Source organism: Plectrocnemia conspersa, unplaced genomic scaffold (assembly GCF_051122295.1).
Source record: "Plectrocnemia conspersa isolate PC_06_02 unplaced genomic scaffold, ASM5112229v1 ptg000001l, whole genome shotgun sequence".
Lineage (NCBI taxonomy): Eukaryota > Metazoa > Arthropoda > Insecta > Trichoptera > Polycentropodidae > Plectrocnemia > Plectrocnemia conspersa.
In genome coordinates, this window is record NW_028277165.1 from 27850734 (window position 1) to 27863607 (window position 12874).

Genomic DNA, 12874 nt, shown 5'->3' on the forward strand with positions numbered 1-12874 from the left:
ACACACAGAAACGATGCATATTTATGCAAATTCAATAAAAATATGGTAATTGCATGATAACAATTTAAGCAAATACATTATCCTATGTAGTATCCAGAACCAACCCTTATTTTTTTTAAATAATTCGAGTGTGATGTTATATTTTAAAAATGGTTTTAATTTAATCTTTAACAGTAATTATTTTTTTGGATTATAAAATTAACACATTAAATGCATTTTAATTTGGTTTTGACTTACATTACATTTGAGAAACCTCAAACTATTTTCATGTGATACACTTATATTTGAAAGTGGTTTAGAAAATAAATATAAACATAAACCCGATCGTTGTTTTATTAGTCAATATAACATTCACAGATCAAAATCTTGGAAACAAGCATTGAGTATACAAACAACCTTAAACATTAAAAAAATCTATATACCTTTTATATTAATATAAGGCAAATCCAAACTCAGCTTGAACCTAATAAATAGTAAAAAAGTGTCATTTAACGAATAAGTAACTAATTAATTTCTTATATGTTTTTATTGTTGATAATAAAATATTAGTTACACGTGTATTTTTAAGTAAAAAATATAATTTTACTAACTAGGCCAGTAAAAATGTATCAAACAAATAATTTATGATTTTAGTGATGTGTCGCCCTATTGTAGATAAATACAAAATATATATTACTAGTAGAATTATATTATTATATGCTGCTCTAAACTGTCGCTGAAATTTTTATTAATTTTTCAGATCTAAAATTGCATCTACCGTTACAATTACACTTCTGTATCATTTTTCTACATAATCAGAGATTCACAAAATTATGACGTCATATAAATAAAATTAATAAAACTAAACTCTAACCTGACATAATAAAAGTTTAAAAACAATCGTCAGTTTTAGAACTTTCATTAGTGTCAAGCCGCGGTTAGTTGATTCGTTTAATTTAGTTTTGAGATGGAACAGAAAATTAACTTTGAGCGATGGTTAAATTGAGTTTTAACGACATTTTACAGCAACATTTAATTTCAGTAGTGCCTATGTAATATAAATAAATATTTGCTTGCACTGTATCATGTTTTATAATATAAAATAAGTTTAATGTATAGTTTAGATAAATATTAACTAAATATATAAAAAATACCTTATTATGAATAATATTTATTTATTATTCAAAAAGTTGGAAATATCACTTCACTGGTAATACACGATCAATGTAACATATATAATAAATTATTAAACAGAAAACATATTTCTGAGAAGCTTTAAATCAACTGATCAATTATTCAGTGAATTTCATATATGAAGCAAGGATTTTTACTTATTTAATATATAATTAGATATTTACACAAAAATCTTCATATTCTGTATTTTGTCAATATATTTCATTTATGTTTTTTGGACAGTCTTTCTAAAAATAAATTTATGCGCATATGTATTATATATTTTGCTTTGATCCCTAAAAGCAAATTGTTTAAACATTCTAAGAACAAGTCATTAATTATTAATAATTAGGCGTACGTGTGAACTTAATTCAAAAGGGTTTGTTAAATTCCTCGAAAAGAGCAACACTAATTTTAACCATTCCGACAAATATTCGTATCAAAAAAGTACATTGAAGAGTCAAAATGTTTGATGTGGACTAATGAAAATAAAATACACACATAATAATACTCGAGTGATCCTAATTGATAACGGTTAAAGGGCTTTTTAAAGCTTTGCTTTATCGAGTATCAGATATTTTATATTTATAAATTTCTCTTATAAATGCTCTTCGTCTTTCGTGTATTTTCGTCGCTTTTTAACCACATCCTTCATCGTCGTTAAAAGTGACGAGATTGAAAATAGAACGCGCAAACGATCGGAAATAGAAAGTGCTATTAATATATGAATAAATCGGGATGCGGCGAATGCTTAAGGATTTACAAATTACGAAAATTGACACGATGGAATGCAAAAAGTAAATATTTTAAGCTAATAAGTGTCGTTTACACGCTTGATTGATGTGACGCTAAACAAATATTATTTTAATTTTAATAAGGTGAAATATATAACATAAAAAAGAGAGTGAAAAAAGTTATTAGTAAATTCAATCCGAATTTATTTATTAATTAAAATAAATAAAATATATAACGATGCAAAAAAATGTTAGAAAAAGAGACATGAGAAAGATAAGGCGCGATAAGCAAACCCTTACATTTAAAAAAAGTTGAATTCCGTAAAAATTCAAGCAATACTATACATATTTATTTATTTATTAAAATTATAACCATCGTGACCTTACAGGCAAACCCAATGCGTCACGATAGTCAAAAGTACTAATACATCATAATACATACAAATATAAACAAGACAAAACAACAGACACAAATCACCTCAACAGGTGTGCATTGTCAGATACGAACTGAACCAAAACTCCATAAGTGCAAGAGAAAATGTCAATATTACTATGGACAGAATTGAGCAAATAAATAGCCTTGGCCAGAGAAGAGTTGGCAAGTGCTCCAGTTCTACATTTAACAGGCAAGAATAGTGGACGCGACCGAGAACTATATCCACCTTCAGGAGCCCACATTTGAAGCTGCTCGAGCACTGAAGGATTGTCTACGATGCCCTTGAGCAATTTCCAGAAGTGTTTAATTACATAAACACTTCTGCGAGTCGACAAAGAAACGTATCCCAGGGCTCCCAAAATAAAAGCACTGAGAAACAAGAACGGATAATACCCGTATTCCTTCAAGTATAAATATCGAAGAAATTTACGTTGTACTTTTTCAAGCTTCAATTCATTACATTGATTCATTACGCCTGGGATCCAAATGATGGAGCTAGTTTCTAGTATGCTGCGGACTAGAGTATCATAAAGAGCGCGCAATACTAAAGTATTCCTGAAGTAACGCGCATTTCTCAAGATAAAACCGAGCATTTTTAAGGATTTGCTATGAGTCTCTGCAATGTGCTGGCTAAATTTCCAACGTTCTTCGAAAGTCACTCCTAAATCCTTAGTTGAAGAACACCTTTCCAGAAAATATCCGCCTAGATGGTATGAATATTTTGCCGGCGTTAATGACCTTGAAAATGAAATTGTGTGACATTTCTTTACACTGAAAGGCAATTGGTTATAGCAAGCCCATTTTCATATAGAGTTGAGATCCTCCTGTAGGTCGAGGGAATCAGAAATCGAATGCATTTTCTTGTAAATTTTCAAGTCATCTGCATATAATAAAAAATCTGAATGCTCTATTGCTGTTTCTATGTCATTAATGAACAATAAAAACAACAATGGACCCAAATTGGATCCTTGAGGTACTCCAGTAGGGGTCTTATATCGTTCTGAAAAAGAGTTATTATACTTGACGAATTGATATCTTTTGGTCAAGTAATTTGAGAATAGATTTATGAGATCTTCAGAAAACCCGAAATTAGATAACTTTTTTACAAGTAAAGCATGGTTAACTTTATCAAATCCTTTTTTAAAATCTGTGTATACGACGTCCACTTGTACACCAGAGTCCAATAATTTTGAAACATAGTTAGACAAAACCATTAGATTAGTGACAGTGTATCGAGATTTACGGAAACCATGTTATTGGTCTAGAAGCATCAGAGGCGGGCGGTGCGATACTTTCCCTCTCGATCGCTCGCGTGTTAAGTGACGAGAGTGAATGAGAGATAAGGGCATGCTGACCGCATGCTCTTATCTTTCACTTATTCATTATTAAACATTAGAAACAGCATTGAACCAAAGTTGGATCATAGCGGTACTCAAGTATAGGTATTATATTGTTCTAAAAATGGGTTTATATGCATACTTGACAAACAGATACCTATCGATCAAGTATTTTTTTAAAGAAAATTATTGTAAGATATACTAATAATTAATAAAACAAAACACTTCAATAAGTCTTCCAGTGTCAGAATTTACGCTATTCCGACTTACGTACACACGACGTGACATAAATCGAATCGGTCCGGAACAAAAGGCTTTGGCCCAGTACCAACACTGGTTTTCTTCGGAAAAATTCCCTTCTCAATGAATTAGCGGGGAAGTTCGCGCAAACGGACGCTTTTAGCACATAGCACGTAACGGATGGCAGTGTTTACAGCCAACTACAGCTTTTGTGCTTGACCCGACGCCCAAAGCTCGAACTGCCCCACCGAATTTTGCTGCGTGCTTTGGTTAATGCTCGAATGCACTTCATTAAACCTCTTTTGTGTTTGGGCAAAACAAATAGTTCTGGAAGTTTGTAACAAATATAATAAAAGTTTCCTCGCTTGAGCTTCTTACTATATCTTTACCAATCTATACAAAAGAACTAGACATGTATATAAATTCAATCGATGTCGATTTAAGGAAATTGATTGTTCATTTTTATAATAAGCAAAAAGCATTTTCTAAACTAGATTCCAAATGATGGATCCAGATTCAAAAATCCTGCAAAATTGAGGACACGAATAACTGACGGATTATAAAAATAAAACGCGTTTCTAAAACAAATCTTAGCATTTTGAAAGATTGCGTACGTCATTTACGGGTAGAGAGAATCTTAACTTGCTCTCAATAGTAATTCCGAAATTTTTAATGGAAGTTTATGTAGCTAAAATGCTTCCACTGAGATCTTAAAAATAAACTGTTGGCAAATAGGATCAAGAAACACAGTATGGCACTTTTCAATACTAAAGGGCAGACGGTTGATGAAAGTCTATCTCAGTAAAGAATCTAAATCACTCACTAGAAAAAAGAGTCCGCAACAGATTGAATACTAAACAATTTTAAATCGTCTGCATATAGATAAAAAATTGTTTTTTCAACTACTGTATTTATGTCATTAATTGAGGACCCTTGAGGAACCCTCGAACGATTAAAATATTCTAACGACAATCGGCTACCATAGGTTGATAATTTTCTACGAATACGATAATTTTTTAATAATAACTAACGAAAAACATTGTTGATGGCCTTATCAAAATCAGTATGTACCATTTCTACTTGAATTCTGACATCGAAAAATGTTGTGAATGTTTTAGGGAAAGAAAGTAAGTTACAGTCAGTGGCGTAGCTATGGGGGGGCGGGCCGCCCCTTGCGGCACTTGCTTGGGGGCGGCATATTCGCGATGGAATCGTCTAGTGTGGTTCTTAACCCTGAATAAACTAAAATTTATGTAAATCTACGAATAGCAAGAGCTTAACAATAATAAATTTATTATTTTAAAATGCTGATTTTATGACCCTGCAAAAAAATAGATAGGGGGGGGGGGCGGCAATTTTAAGGATTTCCCCGGGCGGCACATATCCTAGCTACGCCACTGGTTACAGTGCAACAAAGTGATTAAATACATAATTAGGTAAAATAAATAATTAAGCATATAAATGTTTTATTTCATTTTAAAGTTCTATACTTCTAAAAAACAGCCCTTAATAGCTACGTATTTATTTAAAAAATGGTTAGTGCCGGGTCCTAATATTCTTTTTTAAAATCACAAAAGTGATGCTAAAAATGCGCTTATAGACGCTATAGAAGCGCCGCTTTTTAATATTCATAATTGTCAAATTACCTGTTTATTGTAAAATAATTTAATTTACAGATTAATTTAATTAATAATACTTAATCTATATAATATAAATTTACAGCTCAATATAAAATATGACGCTATGCTTTTAAATAACTAATTTAAACGCATTAATAATGTACACGCTATTATGCGAAAATTGTTCACAAAGCAATACCTATATTAAAATTTCACTCTGGCCCATCTGTCCCTGGCCAGGACTAAAGGCAATACAAAGAAGGACGCAATTAAAAATTAAATAAAACATTATACCTATAACGGCATTGAAAAGGGCTGATCGTTACTCCGTCTAAGAGTTCTACGTTTTGCTTGTTTGCTTTGCTTTTCTCGATTTTTTATGTCTCCAATTTTTGTACGTCTCGACCTGAAATTTACAATTCATCTCTTGATTTTTTCTCGTAAGAAAAAAAACACATTATGTAAATTTTGTCGCAATATCGTTGGAAAATTTAAATAAAATCCTGATATTAAAAGTTTATCGCAGGAGCGCGACACGAATACGGGTTGATAATATGTATTTTTCTTTAGTTTATGCGTGTGCCCTTAGGCAGTGTAATATTTAACATAATGATCTGATGTTACTGTGTTTGTTTGTATATTGTACCGTTAACAAAGGCCTTCGCAACAGCGTGTTTGTTATTATTGAATTAATATAAGAAGCACTCAGATACATGTATTTGGGAGATACACGAATCTAATAGAGTTTGTAGCAAATTGAATAATAAATATATTTTATTTATGGTTTTTTGCTTGGCTGAATTTATTGTAACAGTCATTTTCGTCAAAAATAAGTTATAAATTGAAACTAGACATATTTAAAAACATTGTAAATCATACATTTATTTAAAATTATCTAATGAAAATCTGCTGCCCTAAGGTCATTCAAAAGACAACTTTAAACTTATGAAATGGAAATAACAACGCGTTTTGACAAAAGGTTAAAAACAATCAAATACTATGCAATACAACAATTGCCTGGCATGTTATAATATAAAATAATATTTGAATAATTTAAAAAAAACGTTGAACGAGTTAAGTACAAAAATAAAGTTAATTCTCAAATACCCAACGCTATCGAAAAAAATAAATAAGTTTTTAATTATAGATATAAAATATAAGCATTAACCAACTAAAATAAATTTTACAGAAAAAAAATCCGCGGTTATTAAATACATAAAATTTCTGTCAATTAATATTGACTTTATGTTCCCTTCGTTTATTTTCTACGACACTAATTTATTTGTAATATTATTTAGGTACCATACAATAGTATGCATGTTGTACAGACATATGTTTGTATATGCAGAAATATTTTCACAAATCATCGATTTGCCTGCACTCTGAAAAATCGCACAAAGAATACCTGGAGACGGCAAAGAAATTATGCAAAACAAGGTTTTCGCAAAATTTATCATGTCGTTTTTCACATTTGCATACTTCGTATGCACAGCGTCTTTGGTCACAATTTTTATTTTTCGGCATTTGTCGTCTATTGCACGTAAACTGGTTCCCACATAAAATTTGTGTATATTACAATAACATGCATTATTAAACTGTACTCTGGTGCATGTTAGTGGTTGCTCTGTTTATTTTACTTTTGACAGATTTTCTGGTCGTTTTTGGGTTAAACTGTTCCACCAAATGACGAGTCAATATATACGCAAATATAATAATTTGCATAAACATTTTTTTATGCATATGAGGAATACATAGAAGCATATTTTGGTTTAAATAAAAAGTACTTAATAATTTATATTATGGCCAGAACGATAGACGAGTGGTTAGAGTCTCGGACTATTGACTTGAAAAACCTGGGTTTGAATCATATACGGACCTTAGTGTTTTTAAATTTATATCGTGTCTGGGAGATCAGAATTACATAATTATATTTCCGATGGATCATCACTGATTTACCTAGATTTTGATGAAAATCGTGATGATTAATTGAAATAGAGCCAGGTCGTACATATCTGGTATTGAAAATTTTCTAATAATGATAATAAATCTTATATGTACTAAAAATAAAAATAAAATATTTGTTACACTTTTAATAAATAAAAGCAAAAGCCTAGATTATTAGATTAAGGCAAATTTATTGCTATTCTATTATTTTTTCATTAGAAAAGATAACTGTACATAGCACTTAATTGTTTTTATACTAAGTAATTTATTTATTTATGCTGTAAAATAATTTTAATGTATATTTTTAATTTCTTTATTGCTATGATATTCACTAAGAAGCTTTTTATTAAATTCCGATTTGTGTATTTATGTATTTTTTATGCTTTTTATATATTTCTGTGTTTCATAGATATCCACTTAAGTAATACATGGGAAAAAATCAAATACGAGAAACACTTAAACACTGTTTTTATAAAAAAAATAACACCAAATAAGAATAAATAAATAGCAGCGAAACATAAACACAAAATAAAAACTAATGCAAGTAACAGATAAAAAAATGAAGGAATAAAAATTTGTTTTATTTTTGATTTTTAACGAAATATATTCGTCTTTATTTAGATATCTGAAAAAGAATTCAGGAATATTATGACGACTTAAACGATTTAGCGCATCTGACATACCTGTCAGACACGACATAATACATGTAAATAGTAAATAAGTATAAACAAATAAAATAGTATTATATAAAATAAATTACATTTTGTAATATTAAATATAAAGAGACATCCAATGGGATTTTTTTTACATTACAATATTATAATAAAAAAAATACTAATTGTTTATGTATAGACAGATTGTAAATAAATAAATAAAAAGAAAAGGAATTTTATTTGTATCATTTTTTAACAATAGGACACATATCCTATAGTACATTAAAAATATTCTTAGAGACAGATATTTACTCCTATTACCATTAATTTCTATAACATATCTCATATCATGTAAATTTTTGACGGAAAAAATTCACATTCTATTTTAAAGATATTAAAAATTATGTGTCAAAAATATATGAAAAAAAAACAAAATAATGAATTTTATCTGTATCTTTTGAAATATAATATTTAGGAACATTTCCTATATTAATACAGAGGGAATGTTTTTAGAGACAGCTTTTTAAATGAGTAAAAGTGTTATTTTTTTATGTTGTAAAATAAAAGAAAATGATGGTTTCATAAAAATAATATCATAAAATTAGTTGCTATAAATAACAGAGTAAATGAAAAAATTTTGTAGTTAGTTTAAATTAAAATATAAAGAAATACAAATATGTTCTTTCTAAAATTTTCCAAAAGTATATTGGAATTTCTTTAAATATATTAAAGATATCTTAAAATACGCGAATTTTAGAATTTTTTGATAATAAGAAATATTTTCTATGTACCACATATTCAAAATGCAGTGTAACTTATGTAATTGATGTAGCAAAAAGCATAACATTTAATAAAATGGATTTTAAGTCTGCAATAGTAATATTAAAAAAAAAATATGAAATATTGGTTTTAAAAATAAGATTAAATGCAGAAAATATTATTAAACAAAATTTACAAGTTTTTCGTAGAATTAAAACTTTTTAAAATAATTTTGCAGAAAGAAAAAAAAGTTTCCATATGTATTATTTATTTATTTATTTGTTAAATTTATAAAAAATAAAATAAACAATACATACAAAAAAAAGATTAATGGATTGAATTTAAATATCAGTATGATTAAAATCAGGCTATAGATATATTAGAATAAAATTATGAAATATGCCTAATAAACTATTAACATAGTATTTTTCTATAATGTATATAAAATGGTGTAAAAAAATATAAAAGGAGTTGTTTGCATTAGTTAATAAATACAAAAACCATTGAGAAAGAAAGCAAACATATTTTTAAGCAAAGTTGTATGTTTTTAAAAAGGCCTTGAAACGACAAAAATGATTTCAAAAAGTCTTAAGTCGGATAAAAAACGTATTAAACAAAAAACATTTTAATTAGGGAGTGCCTCAAGGTTTTAAATTAGGAATAATGTTGCTTATATTTCATACAAATAATAAGGTTGAATATAATATATATTATTTAGTAATATAAAGTTATTTTTAGATAAAGCCCATAGGTTTAAATGTTTGGGTTCAATTATAAATGATAAATTAGGTTTTATAAACAATTCACATATAGATAAAAAAAGTATTTATTATATAAATTTACGAAAGACCATACACGTGTTAGGTTTAGATTATAAATATGTTTATATCTATAAATATATATAACATATATTCGAAAGTAAAAATACAGTAGTATGAGTTCTAAACAAAAATAAATATATACAAGTTGTACCATTAAAATATATAAATATGATTAAAAAAAAGTCTATTTAATCAGTAATTTAATTAAATGCTATTTTAAACTATTTTTCTTTAATTAACAACTAATAAATATTATTTGATCTGTTTTTATTGTTTTTAAATGATATTTAATTGACACAAAACTACGTATTTTAAAAGTCATCGAATAGTATTGTGATTTATTTATGTACTTTAAAATTTTTATAGTAATATATTAATTATCAAGTAAATTTATATTATATATTTTGCAAAAAAAATATGTGTTTATCATGAGTAATATACAATTTAAATGATTTCGTAGTCTGAATTATCTTGTTGCTATAATAATATTTTTATTATAATAATAAATAATTCAACGTTATAGAAAAGCAATCCTTAAATCCATTATCCATTATTCTAGGAAGGTCACCGTTTGTTCTCAGTTTATTCTATTTTTATCGTTGTTTACAAAATGTTTTTCAAGAAATATACATTTTAACGTAAATATATGTATAAATTCACGCTGAATCAGAGCCTTGTTCAAAGGGAAAAAAGCGGAAATCCGTGCCGAACATTATCAATTCCCTTCGTGGACGAAACTCCCGCGGGATGAGTCGCAAGATGAAGGATGTCGGATTTTATGGACCGTGGGAGAATTATTCAAGGCATCGGTTATTTAGAAGGTATCAAATATGAAAGCGATCTTTGTCCTTGAAGGAACAAAATTGACTTTGTAGACGTTAGCGTTACCCCAACGTGAAAGTTGACGCTCAAATAAATAATGAGGCGTCAAAAGTGTCGTGTTAAGGTTTTATAAACAAGTAATACATACAAATTTTATTGAACTAAAGAAAATATGTTAATATTAAAATTATAGCCTACCTAACAGAAAATTGCAAATGTAACTCTAAAATATAATGGTAATTTTTAAACCATCTGTATTGTTCATATTATAATCATCTATACATACGTATATAATATATGTAATACGTATTATTATACATTATCTGGAAAATGTTCAATTTTATTTTGCTCGCTGTTAAATGGATCAGAAACGAGTGCGATATTAAACGTTTCAGTAAATGGTTGCCGGGGCGAGGCTGAGTAAGCATTTAGTTCCTCTCTAGATAATATTTTTAATGTATCTTGTACATTTTTATATATAATGGATATGGTATATTTATGTTACGTACTCCATATGTTTTTACAGCTAATTTTGTTCAGCTGCATAATTTATTCATCATTACAGCTGGTTAATGGAGCAAAACAAACGCAGAATATTATACCATGCTATAAACATATCTTAAACAAAAAGTTGTTTGGGAATAATAGTATTATTTATATAATTAGTTCCTTATTGTAAATTACAAATGTTCGAGAATCATTGATTCCAAAATGAATAATATTATATAAGCAATGCTCGTCGAAAATTTATTATATCATATTAAATAAAATTTAATATATAATATAATAACAATGTTGTTCAACTTGTATGCTTAAAAAAAACATACTCTAAGAATATGGTATAATTCTTGCTCTACACTCTCTGGAAGTTGTCCGAACCGAAGTTCAAATGAAGTCGGCCGAGGTCGCCAACTTCCGAGTAGCGGCCACATTGCTACAAATTTCATATGCCGTCCGGAAGGCGGCTGCTGTCATGTACAGCTGGCATATTTGCACGCGATCGAAAAATGTGCCAAATAATCGCAATTTTTAAATTGTCATATTATTAAAATTACGCTACTGATAATTATAAAAGTTTGTGTGGGCACTCACCAATACAATATCAGTGAAAACTTTTCGGTCGTAAATATTCAATTTACGCAAAATCTTTGTCGGCTTTTGCAAAATGCCATAAGGCATAAAAACGAACACCACATCTGTGACTATCTTAGAAATTGTCGCCACCGATTCTAAATAAGAATCGTTATAGTGTGACATTTATATAAACCGATCTAGGAAAATAAATAAGGATATTCGAAACGATTTTTTTTTAACAAAATCAAGTACCACTAATTATTTAATTTTATATGAAAAAATATAATAACGATATCTGTTAGAATAATATACTATCAAAAATATAATTAATCCATTTTGGTGCCCTAAAATATTCAAAAATGTCAGTAAGAGTCTGTTGAAGTCCCCGATAAGCATGTGGTATTAAAACTTGACCACGTGACTACGATGCAGCGCTCGAGGTGCGTGTTAACCATAGGACGCCTACGCGCATACTGAAATTGATCCGAGCTACTCTTTCTATCTCAGTTTGTGAAAAACCATATCATTATCTCTCTCATTGTCGTCACTTAGCACGCGAGAGAGCGAAAGGGGAAGTATCTCACCGCTCGAAAGAGCAGCTCCGACTTCGGTTAGTTTGCTGACAACGTTCGAAAGCGCTCGAAGCTGACCAAGTCGACTGAATTACCCCCAACTTTACCTCCCGTTCTCGGTAGCCTCGGACAACTTCCGAGAGATTTTAGATCGAGCTCGACCGAAGTAACCCACTATATTCTCCGTCCTTGGCCAACCTTGGCCAACTTCTAGAGAGTACGACTACGATACAACTTCAAACGACTACGATAGTAGGTATGTATTAGATACATAAAATGGTGCATTACTAACACATACAAAGCAATTCAGTTTATAATATGTTGGCAGCTGGCCAAAAGAGCGTGCGTCAAATGAGCGCGGTCATATAAGCGCTGCATTATAAGCGCTGCGTCATAAGAGCGTTTACCAAAGTAGCGCTGTAACAAAATAGCGTGCTTCAAATGCGCAGAGAGACATATGAGCGCTTTAAAATAGAGAGCACGTCATAAGATCGCAAAAATACTTGGAGAATATCAAGTAATGAATATTTTGGGAATTAGGAATATAAAATATAAGTAAATTGTGGGAAATTTACAAAGAATTAAAACTCACGAAATAAAGGCGGTAAAATTAGTATTTTATGTGCCAGATCATAATGACGATTAAAATGATTAGTAAATGAAAACATTATTATTTATTTACGAAAGTATGGCTCCCCATCTCCATACATA

General features: G+C 29.2%; 1 protein-coding gene across 2 annotated transcripts in view; it reads right to left on the reverse strand.

Moving 5' to 3' along the window:
* Sol1 (CUB domain-containing protein Sol1) overlaps nt 1–12874 on the reverse strand; it is a 387647-nt gene that overhangs the window by 70002 nt on the left and 304771 nt on the right. The window lies entirely within an intron of this gene.